General features: G+C 40.1%; 1 long non-coding RNA gene across 3 annotated transcripts; it reads left to right on the top strand.

The window, feature by feature from the left end:
* Positions 1-101: 101 nt before the first annotated feature.
* Positions 102-11,465, top strand: LOC102288652. Of its 3 annotated transcripts, none has more exons than XR_315928.2 (3): positions 102-406; positions 528-624; positions 10,273-11,465. It is a non-coding gene; the product is annotated as an uncharacterized LOC102288652 (long non-coding RNA). The 3 variants fall into 3 exon arrangements; XR_006054512.1 differs by having other exon boundaries at positions 528-852; XR_006054513.1 differs by lacking the exon at positions 10,273-11,465 and adding an exon at positions 762-10,252.
* Positions 11,466-12,604: the final 1,139 nt, after the last annotated feature.

Below are 12,604 nucleotides of genomic sequence, written 5' to 3'. Positions count from 1 at the left end.
TTATTTTAGCTTTAAGTGCACCTTATTTGGTCCCATCATGTTTTAAAATCTTGCATCTGACTGCTGCTGTGGCGCATATGTCCGCAGATTATTGGCACGAGTGTCGCAGGATGATGTGTTTGCTGCAGATGCCATTTGAAAATATAGGCAGTGTAAGCACTGTAGAATCTAATTATTTCTTTGCAAAACCTAATTAGGCATTAAAAAAGGTTAACGCCAGCGCCTGAAACGTTTTTGTTTAATAATCCCATTACTGACGGCTCATCATGTATAAAATGGTGCAGGAGGACACTAAGTTTCCACTTGTTAAAGGGAATCTCTGAGAAATAGTCGCAGATTTTTGACACTATCTGCGATCGGAAATTAGGGCTTGTAATTAAACTGCGGAGACTCAGCACAGCACAGAGTAAGTAAGGCTGCAGCGCCCTGCCTTGCATGCATTTTCTATGTTTAATTGATGATTCTGCCTGCCTGCTTCAAAACGTTATTACTATTTTATCTTTTTTCTTCTTCTTTGGGCATGACAGAACTCTCCGAACGATAGCGTACACTGAGACTAGACCTTGATGATTTTTTTAGGTGTCAGCTCCTCTCGGACCATTACCAGTCACTAGAGAGCTCAAGGTGAGAATTTAAATGAGAGAACATTATGTGGCCAACTTTTAATTTGGCCGAGCTCCCACGGAAGAATGGAGCGGGTATTTGATAAGTTTCGCAGAGAGAAATATGTCACAAAAATTATAATGTCGATGTTTTTGCAGAAATGTGGGACTTCGGGGACGTTAATGATACCAGTATAAGTCCCGCATTGCTGCTGGGTGGATGAGAACCAGCTGAGGAAGCTTTCTAAAGGTGAAGGTTATTGAAATCTCAACGTTATCGTTTGAAAGCAAATGGGACAAATATATTATAGGACAATATCATTACTGTTTTATATTTATCACGATTTTGGCTTTTAGAAAGCCAGACTGCCTTTAAACATTTTAATGATTAGAAACCCCTTGAGATCAAACACCAGCACCAACAAACTCGCAGTTTCGAATAATTTACTCGATTTTTTCCTCTTCTGTGGGTCGAGTTCTGTGGGTTAGGAGCCCCGAGCTTAAAATATGACACGACTTTTTTCCCTAAAAAGTAAGAAAAAAATATAATATAACACAAACAGCGTAAGTCTGCGTTTAAATAAAATAAAGTAAAATAAAATCTAAAATAAACAATCCGGAAGCCAGCCAAAGTAATGATAAGCTTTGAAATTGTCTTGCCTTCATAATGTGGGGCCCTTCAATCTGTTTTTTCAATTTTTTTCTTTTTCTTTTTCTTTTTTAAACTGTACTTATATTTCGATTTTTAAGTGTTATTATGGTTATTTATCGTCCGAGGACACGACTATCAGTAACAGGGAAAACGATGCAAGTATTATACTTACAGAAATTGACTTCAGCAGAACAATATCTATTGTCTTTGATCTAAAGAAACACCCTTTTACGCATTACGCACTCACTTTATTCCGCTTTTAATCTTTTCCTTCAAAGCTTCTTCAACAGTTTTCGAGAGAAAAAAGAAGGGAAAAAAGAAAGGAGTGTGAGTGACAGACCAAAGCGAAAAGCTTCTTAAAGAAATAAACAGTCGTGTATGCTTAAAGGAATGCGCTTGTAGTGGCTCCATCTTAGTCTCTGAATCTATTCGGACAAAACAAACAGGGCGTGGAAGGGGATGAAAATCGGGACAAGCGAGGAAGAAGATGTTAAGAGAGAGTTGGTTTGATAGGGAGGAAAAGAAGGACACGGTGAATTTCCCTCAGACTGGTTAAAAGAACAATAAAACGAGTTATCAACAGACTCTGGCCTTTTTTCTCAAAGAATGCGTTTCAAGCTTATTTCACGATGACTGCAGTGATTAATGGTGGGTGTGAAACCTCTAGGCGAACTGATGAGGCCGAATGATATCTTTATATCTTCAGGTTTAAAAAGTGAAGTTGTACAATTTATACAAATGAATGTTTTTGCTTAATTTTTATCCAATCAAACTCCCAAAGAAAGCCGGAATAAAGTCAGACACGCGTACCAGATCTCCCCCAAGGCTAAAGGAAAGACAAATATTTACATACCCGTTTACCTGCAGTAACTTGTCAGTTATTTAAGTTATTTATTTGAGTTTGCTGTGCCTGTTTTCACTTCTGTCAGCTGGTTAAAATATACTTTGTTCTCTTGGCAGATTTTATTTGGATTAGGGTTCTCTTACAATCTTAATATTTTTTTTTTCACAAAAGATAGAAAACAGCACACTAAAATGTTTTTGATTAAATATTTTAGGTTATACAAATTATCCCTTAATTTTATTAGAACATGCACAATTTTCAAAAGATATCCTGCAAGTGGTCATCTTACACATGATTGCTTTAACAGGCTGCTCTTATATAAGGCAAAATGACAAAAACAGCATGTTGACTCCTGATATTGGACCATCTTGTTGGAGATTTAGACCTGGAATATTTATTTGAGCTAAACACTTTTGGAGGAGATGTGATCTACTGTTTAACAGACAAGTGGCTCCAGTTGTACCACATTTTTGTCTGTTGTTTACATGTAGTGTGTTTTCTTCATTACATTTGTAACGGCCCTCAGTTTGTGATGGCCATTACTGTCTGCTGCTGTATGTGTTTACACACTAAAAACAGTTTTATCACATTTTGCAAAATCTCTGAAATCTTTTTTCATGCCAGCCTTTTTTATGCAAGTGCTCAGAAATAAAACCTTCCCTGACATGTTGGCTTTGATTGACATAATGATCACAGAACACTTAAGGCAAATGAAAATGAACTTGTTTGGAAGGTAAAACGTTAAATAGATTTATCTTCCTGTAACAGGGGAGATGTGTACAATCATACTGTATTGTGTAACCATTTTAAATGTATTATGTGAGCCCTTATTTCTTTTTAAAGTCTAACGTACATCTATCGATATTATAGCTCACATTATATGAAATTAGAGCAATTTGCATAGATGCACATAGGTCTGGTTTTTGTCTTTCTTTTTGATCAGTGTATATTATTTACTGATCAGCCAGGGTATCTGGTGTCCACGCTTAGCACTGAGCCAAAATCTATTGAGATAAAAAGCAAAAAGGGATCTACCAGAAAGCTGACTTTCCCCCTTTTTTGGAAGTAAAGCCATGTTTGTTTGTGGCTTGAATGGGGGTTCTATAATGGAACTGATGGCATCAGGATTGTCACCACAAATGGTCTGGGCGTTCTGCAAGGCTGTTTGACAGAACCTATTATGTCATTGGTCACGTCCCTCCACTCCTTGCTCGCTTGGTTTTGAATGGGAGTGAATTAATCAAATGGTTTGAGAGAGATCAGCCAACTTAATGCACTTTGTGTCAAGGTCTGCAGTGATCTGGGACCTCAGCCCCCTTCTACCTGGACTTCCTGCATCTGAACATATCCATGCATGGACTGTAACCTGGCTGAATCAAATTTCTAAAGGGACATTTATTATGCCACAAAAACTGAATTGTCTCTGCCCCTTTTTCCCCCAAGAGACTTTTTATAATATAGCATGAGTTGCCATTTCATCATTTCTGTAGGTACTTATTAGGTGTTAAATATACTAGTATTGAAAGTAGCTATGTGTCTATGGCACCATTTTTTAAAAATGTTATTTATGTAACAGGCTAAATCATATATTTGCGATGTTATTGGACTGTATGAGTCTGGAGTGGAAGACAATTTAAACAGCACATGGCTATTTTTTTTTATGTATTTTCTAATAAATCAGCCTGTTTACTATTACTATTTTGAAGTTTAGTTTATTTAAGATCTTGATGAATTTACTGCTAATAACAACCCCTAAAACAGAATTTATAACTAGATTCTGTTGGGGGGTGTTGTGACTGCTCACTTAATGACCACAGAAATCGAGGACTGTGACACCAATCAGATTGTTTCTTCATATTGGATTTACTTAATTTCCATGGAAATTCACTCCTAGGGTTTCGTGAAGTTTATCAGATTCCACCCGGACAACAAGCAGTAAAGCCTTTAAAAGAGGATCTGTTGGCTTCAGAAATGATCCTGAAATACATATATTTTTTAATCAAAACTCAGCCACCATCGTATTTGTTTTCCAGGAGTGTAAAATGGTCCAGAGTCGAGCGCCGTAACGTTATTGCTTTATCAAACACAATCAAAATGCGAATTAATCAAAGCACTCTGCGCTAGAGCACCTATGCATGAGCATTGTTTGGTTGTAATGGATGGCTTTAAAATTTGACGTTATTATTTCCCGTCATTTCTGGAAACAAATTGAACATTTATTGCATATATATTAAAAATTATACAGTCGTCAAGAGAGGCTGATGTCTCTTTTATTGAGGCGCACCGAGAGGTGAGGTCTCACCGGATCAATTTCCTTGTCTTGTTACTCCCGCAAGAGGATGTTTGGAAAATGCCTGCACCGCTAAATTGATTCAGAAACGAATTCATAACTTGAGGCGTTTAAGCAATTTTGTGGCGCCCAGTTTTTATCCCCAATCTTTTCTTTTATTTCGTGTTTTGATTGCTTTAAGCACCCAAACAAAGTTTTATACCATTCGGTTTCTCGTGGAAACAGGTTTATTGTCAGTTCTGCGGCCTTTTGTCCACGTTTGCCTATTTTTCATTCTTTACAAAAAAATGCATTTAATACACTGGGTTTTGGGTGGCTTCGCAAACATAGCCATTAAGCAGTCACAATGCTTTTATTGTGCACTTGATCTCAAAATAGAGGCTGGTCTGACTCCAGGATCCAGACAAACCTATGGAAAAGGCCTTGTCTTTGTCTGCCTGTACGGAGATGAATGGCCCGTGTCAACCAGATGATTAGTTTGCACTATTAAATTGTCAAAAAGGAAGGATTTTTCCCTAATAGTGCCTTTTCGTGAAGAATTATGGAATTCAGAGTTGTTTGCGACTGCCGGGGAACTTGCAGGGCTTTGCAGGGGCGAGGGCGAAGGTCAGACAGAGTTCTCAGCGCTGCGTCCAGTGTAGCACAGCAGTCAGAAGGGAAGTGGAGACAAATGTAGGCTTATTTCCTACACCATGGGAAGATTAATACCTATTGTTCGAGATGACCGATATCCTTGCAGTGACATATGATTCAACAAACTGAGGTGGGTTTATCTTAACGCGCGATAAGTCACCCAAATCTTAAAACTTAGTGTGTAATTGCGCACCAACAACTCGGCACAAATGATCAGCAAATCGTCTAAGAACACTCATATAACTTAAATTGGAATTATTTGTTCAAATTTAAAATAACGAAGCTGCTGCATAATATCAAACGCACAAAATGTGCAGTCTTGCGCCAGATCTGTCGCTGCACATTGGCTGTCTTTCTGCACGCCCTGACAGTTCTGCTCCAGCCAGGAAACCCCCTTCCATCCCGCTCAACCTCTATTCTAGTGCCAACGTTTTGTGTTAAATGTTAACAACTTGGCCTGATTCATTTAATCGCCAACAAATCTGTGTTGACTCTAACACTCGCCTCCATTGTGCCCATTATGCGCCTGCCCTCACTTGAAGATTTATGTATTTTTGATATTAAATTCCTTCTGTCATCAAGACTGCTCTCTTGTTGACTTTTCTTGACCTGCCGACCTCGTTCCCCAAACTTTCCCATATTTAACGCGGGACCCGCAGCCTCCTCCCCACCAACTTCTTCTGCTCTGCCATAGCTGAATGCTCAGTGGCTCCTTTTGTTGGCATGTGCTGTTTGCACTGTTCTTGAACTTCAGTGCGCTGCCCTGTCCTCATCCTGTACTTTGAACTCTGCAGTAAAATCTTCCGTCGAAAAAAAACACACGCATTGTTCGCCAACGGATGGAGTCAGTCCCTTAAATGTTGCACACTCTTTAATTTGCTATAAAACAGAGTGGACGGACTGTCCGAGCATCATAATTTGGCCGATGTGACGGATTATTATCTGATCCTTGATGCTCACTATCCACGCAGTCTTGGCTGGATTTGTGTGCTCCATCCACATCATCCAAACTGCATTCATCCTCTGTTGAATCAGAGTGACGGATGCCCGTACCTTTGCCATATATGACGTCCATGTCGTCTATACAAGCCTCCCTCTGGTTGCCCAGCTTGCTAATTAGTTAAACAAACGTTCATACTAATGATCCCACTGGCCTGGTGAGCTTCGGGGTTTTTGTTCGCCTACTTTCCCCCAACTTCTCCCGCTGGAAACTTGGCCCTGCTGACCCGAGCTATCACGAAGCTGTGTAGATGGCTGGACCGCCCTGTCCGGAGTCCAACCCCCACAGAGGGCAAAGGGCAGCGTCCAAGGCCCGGGAATGTCACCACCAGCTGCTTGCGGTGACACCATTTACAAAGGGGGCTTGGTGAGCAATCCTTCTATGGGTTGTCAGTGTTGTGACAGTGCTGTTCTGACATTTATTTACTTGTAGGATCAAAACTGACGGTTTGGCTTAAGCAAAGAGCCAAGTTGTACATTGGTTCAAAGGTAAAGAAAGCATCTGCTAATGCTTTATAAATTAGTTATATTCCACTAATAATGAGATGCTGGCAGTTGGCAGGTGATGAAAACTACCTGACTGGTGTCTGTAGATAATCTGTATTAATTACTGACTCGTAAAACGTATTAATGCTAATAACTATAGACAAGAACCATACAATTTATCAGTGAAGTATTAATATGTTTAAATAAGGCATCAAATACAGAGGTTAACAACCTGGTAGACCCATGCTGTAACTTTTGCCATCGTAATTAAGGGAGGAAAGACCCCAGGTCTAATAGCATTGTGTTTGATCATTTGAAAGTCAGTAGTTAGAAATTTGCAGCTTTTTTCTTAGTGCAGTAAATAAATAAATAAAAGCGATCTGCAGTCTAACAGCGGTAAGTATCTATGAATTGCTAATACCAGCAACATTTAAACCAGAAAGTGCTTTCGCAGCAATGCAAAATGTTCATGCAACATATTTTTGTGTTTATTCATTAGACTGATTAATGAATGCATCGCCTGCCAGAGAAGTGATTAGTTAACAAGATTATTCCGATTAAATATTTAATAATGTTGTCATTCTTCCACCAATATAAACAGTGCCTGGGGTAAACTGCAGCAACGCAAATAGTAACGGTAATTATAGGCAATAAGGCGGTCATAAGCGAAAGGTTTGTGCGTTTATGTGAAAGCTATCCTGGGTTTATGTCCCGCTCTTCCTAAATTCAAACGTTTTTCTTTCTCTGCAGCGCGCCGTGCGGTTAACACTGGGCCCATTACACGTTGTCATTTGTGGCTCTTGGTGTTATTTGGACAATGTTTGGCCATTTACCCAGCCTGTGTCTGCGCGCTCCAAGGAGGTCTCGACAGAAATTGATACTAATTGCAGGGACTGTACACTGCTGGCTAGTGGAGCGCCTGCAGGCAGTTGGAGGACCTGCTTGTCACCGCCTAATTGACAAGGGCTTGTCTGTCCTGGGAGCAGCTGGTCCTAAGCACTGGCGCACAATCGCAATCTTGACACGGCCTCCACTCGCCTGAAGGAGTTTTGAGGGGAAACGCCGTTAAAGGGAGATTTATTGAATCTCCCTTTGGGTGACGCTGTATTAAGTACGCAATATAGGCTTATATCCACGGGTGCAAAAGGGAGTCACACTCCTGGTATTAATAACAGAAGGTGGCAATTAGGCCAGACAGGTGACATTTCTTGTGACATTATGAATCACAGCAAACAAGACAAGCGCGGGTAAATAAAGGCTATGTGAAATCGCTTTTAAGGAAAAGTTATTTTACTTTTAGCAGCTACATGACACACAATGAGCCTGTATGCGCAAATCGGATGACTTCAGGGGGATGTGTTGCACCAGCCATTCAGCTGGCTCAGACACAAATAACATCACCCCTCACAGTAAAATAATCAATTCATTATTCTGGCCTGTTTCTATTAGACCATGTCGTTATAGCTGAATGCATCAGGAGGAAAAAGCCAAGCAAGTATTGTTTTCGTCTGCAAATGGAAAAAGGTTTTCCTGCACTTTCCCACTGCCTGTAAAGAAATGCTGCTTTTCTGGGCCTTTTGAACTGAAAATCGTGATTTTTCCCCTGGTGTTCTCCGGACGCGCTCCTTTCTTTCTGCGGAACAATGACAACACTGGAGCACCCCGCCGGTGCGCCACAGTTGGGGATCTCCATGATTGTTTTGGACATCTTTGGATTTCATCAATCAAAATGACTGCAGTTTTCCATAAAAATGCTGAATTTGGTCCTGGAACCGAGCGGGCAAGGTAGAAAATACGAAGCTGTCCTTCTCGATGATAAATGGCCATCCTTTGATTGAGCAAATAGAGAAATACGTGCCATAGTACTGAGAAACAGGCGAAGATTGTGAGGCGAGGACTCATGGTCTTGTGTCAGATCATGCCAGAAATGAATCACCACAAATCATTAGGCTATAAAAGCGACTGCATTTTCCCAAACCCTGGAAATCTGTAAGGCTTAAGAGCAGGCTAGATCTTAACTGATCCACACTTAAGTAAAACTTAAGTAGCTTAATGGCCACTATTACCAGAACGATAAGTATTACGCACGCTTAAGAAAAATGTTAAAACTCTTTTTACACTAGTGCCATGAAGGTTATTTTTCAACTACTCAAGCCGAAACAGTGAGTGTCAGACAGACATTAAGTTCACCAACGGGTGCCATATCATACCGATAATATTGGTCTTTATTTTACCAGGTTAAGTGTAACAAATGAAACGCGTGCTCATAAACTTAAAGGAGGCTTTGGCCTGGAACTATAGGGAGCTGGTCCACTATCCCTGCCTGCCCTCCCATCCAATAAACCTCTATTAACATGGAAATGTCACATCCCATTGACTAAAACTCAATTATGTGCACACTCGCAGCATCTTTAGAGTGGACTAAAACTTTTAATTTCCCCAAAAAGCCGTTTTGATTTAATGGCCATTCAGAAGCCCATGAAGGTGTTCTATCTAAATGGCCTTAATGCCGCGGCTAATTATCCAGTATTGACATATTGTCCCGCCTCAGGTCAACAGGTCAGCAGTTGGAGATTAATGACACCGGAAGGAGGTTGTAGGAAGAGGTAACAAGGAAACCTGACTGTAATTTTTTATATTGCAATATAATACTTAAGATTTTGTTCACTTCAATGTTTTCGGCTATAACAGGCCGTGTAATGTTACTCAGACATTGTTGGGGTGGTTTTTACCTTCGTGTTTACTGCTCATATAAAATCCCATCAATGGCCCTCCTAGATTATTTATTATTCAAATGAGAATTTATAGTTTCTACTTTATAAGTAGCGACTTTCGGTTTAGGTTTGTATCTTTCTTTTTGCTTTTATCACCACGGTTATATTTCTGTTTTCATATAGCGTATTTTCTTTTAATGATTTTAGGCTAGTAGTGCATTCTTGTAAGGACTCTTCCCCTCCCTCATTCCCTCTAAAAGATACAACAGAACTGACTGGCTTGTCGAGCTTGAAGAATTGTTTAATTTCAGAGCCCCGGCGTTTCCTGAGGTGAGGTCTGCATTGGCTGCTAATAGAGATCTAATTGATGGGCCGAGTCCCGTTTCCGTGCTCTCTCTCCCTTTATTGCGCCCCGGCGTCTGCTGTAAAATAGGTCTGTAATCAGATTCCGCCTATTCCTCCTGGAGCAGGATGAGAGCTCAGGGCTGCGGAGAGAAAGAGATGGGGCAAAAAAAAGAAAGAACAGGGGGGAAAAAATCGTTATTAAAAAAGTTAAGCCTTGAGTAGAAATTCAACATACTGTTGAGGCTTGATGAAAAAGAGGAAAGTCGGCTTTAACATACAAATTGCCTGACTTTTCTTTAAATAAACCCACATTATTACTATAGAACCCTCCAGTGCGGCTGCAGCACTCATTAGTGATTTTTTTAATCTGTCAGAATAGCCTTTTTCTCCTTTGGGATTTATAGGTTTGCAATATTTTTTATACTGAACTCTTACAAGATTAATATAGATCTGTCATAAAAGGCTTTGATATTGCTGACAAATGCGCCTTCTATAATTATTATTTTAACATGGTTATATGTGCTTTCATGACTCGCACTCTTAGTTCATGATCTAATCAAATATCACACAGTCCACTGTTGTTGTCATTCACCCAGAAGGTACAGAAGATGTCAATCAAATCAGACTGGCAGCAACAGAAACACACTGATTCTCTATTTTTTATTTTTTTTTGCCATCTCCTCTGCTTCTCTCTCCATCTCCTATAGAGCTTCCTGGAAGGCTGTGATTGGCCGTCTGTCTGGGCAGTGATAGCAGCCCTGGAGCCGAGGATGATTGATGATGGCGAGGGCAAGGCCGAGCGCTAGCAGCATAAAGCCCCATAGATGCCTCAATAAAGAGCCTGGCTAGTGGAGAGCCTGGGCCCCGCTCAATAGGGCCCCTCCGCCTCTAAGGACCCACGGCTAGAAGAGTGCATGGAGAGAGGGAGAGGAAGAGAGGGAGAAGGAGAGGTGCTCTGTTGTTGGGTAATCTGTTTAGCTATCGAGCCAGCAGCCGTCTGAGGCTGGATAAGTGCAGCGACGGATGTGTGTGGGGTGAAAATAGCAGGGGTTGGCTGGTGGAGTGCTGGAGGGGAGATACAGGGAAAGAGAGAGAGGGAAAAACAGAGCGAGAGATGGATCATCCAGTCTCAGCATGCATAATGGAAAAAAGGGAAGCGGATGAACCAAACTGGAAATGAGATCTGCAGGCTGCTTTTCACACACACATACACGCACACTATAAATGATCAAAAGCCAAAAAAGTTGACCACAAGAAAGTGACTGAAGACTCAAACTGAGTGATCTGACCCCAGTGCTGCCACTCTGGTGGCCATTATTCAGCCTACAGATGCATAACTGTGGTGACCTTTGCTTCAGCAAATCAATGAGACCCTGCTAGGTTGGATTCCTTCGGAGCTGCGTCCACTGCTGCGGCCCCATGCAGCCCTGTTGCAACCCCTAGTTCACAGCAACTCTGAAAAGCACAATTAGGCAATAATCTGCTCCTACCAAGCCAGCTTTCAGCGACTCCAGCATGGCTACACGATGTCCTGCAGACCCTCCTGGCTGGAGTTGAGAGAATGGACTGTTGGCCTGATGACTGTTGGCGTTGGCCTGATGAGGGTCTGGAAAGATCAAAGTTGTAGGGAAACATTTTCCAGAGCTTGGGCTAATAAGGATGAATATTAAAAAAAAGTTTGCTGTCAATTTACAAATAAATGAAAGTTTCATAACAGTTGCGGCCTGGTTTGAATGCGCTTCTCCCAAGAATACTTTGCACAGATTTTAACTCATTCAGATCTGCATTTTCTTCAGTTGGATTTGTATTGCATGTTAATGAACATCTTTGTTCTAACGCATTCTAAAAATAAATCTACCAAATTTTTCACCAACTACATCTGCTCTTTGATTAATCTGCTCTTGCACACCATGTAATAATATAAAAAAAAAAAAAATCCCTTAAAAAAAAACTAAAAAAAAAAAACTAAAAAAAAATATTCAAAAAAACCAAAAAAAAAAAAATTATATATATAATATATATATATATATATTATATTATATATATATTATATTATATACTATATTTATAAGCACATGCCCAAACCATATCTCACAAACTTTAGAAAGGAAGTCAAGATTTTATAAGCAAATTGTTTCAATTTAGAGGTTATCTGGCACTGGACATTGAATGGAGGATTCTCACCTGCATGAAGATTCAAGGAAAGGTATAAGGGTTTGTAAGCCATATAAGAACAACATATCCCAGGACATAGTTACCGCTGATGTGTCCTTGCAGCACAGTGACAGGAGGGCATAGCATCGGAGGTCAAAACAATGGAGGTCAAAAATGGAATCACAATAACAGAATAAACACACATCTCCCAAATCTTACTAGTAACCCAGAGCACAAATTTCTCCAGTGAATGAAGGCATTGACTGTGAGGTCAGTTTTTATTGCCTTATGAGGTCAAAACTAATCAAGTTTTTGCTTTCAAGTCTAACGTCTTCAGGCTGTTGAGACCTCAAAGCAGTAGTTGACTGGGTGATTTTAGGTGAACCTAAGCAGAAGATTCAAGTCAGCAACATTTTAATAGCAAATTGTAATTTTAGTAGATTAGAGAATGAGGAGAAGGTGTTTTTTGATATGTTATGATAAAACTAATATAAAGAAGGCATAGCTATAGCATGCTTTATATTTGTATGTTTGCCATGTAAGATGTACCAAAAGTCCAATAAATAGTCTAAACTTAAGATATTTGCAGTTATATTTATCACCGATCCAACATCAACACTAAATTGGATATCCAAAGTTGTATCAGTCACTGAATTTTCAAGTATTTGATCCTAAGGATAATTTTAAAAAACAGGATAGACACACTGCAGACATACTGAAACAACAATCACGCAATTTCCCATTAAAGCTGGAAGCATTAAAGAAAAAACTCCATCTGTAAACTGAGTAGAACAGCCTGAACAAGAAAGAAATGTGATTCATTAAAGCGATTAAAGCCAAAATAGCATCAAAACCTACAGAACCTAACCTCCAGCAGTGGATTAG

Source organism: Haplochromis burtoni, unplaced genomic scaffold, assembly GCF_018398535.1.
Source record: "Haplochromis burtoni strain Fernald_Lab_line unplaced genomic scaffold, NCSU_Asbu1 Contig_73, whole genome shotgun sequence".
NCBI classification, from domain to species: domain Eukaryota; kingdom Metazoa; phylum Chordata; class Actinopteri; order Cichliformes; family Cichlidae; genus Haplochromis; species Haplochromis burtoni.
This window is presented reverse-complemented; position numbering and strand designations above follow the sequence as displayed.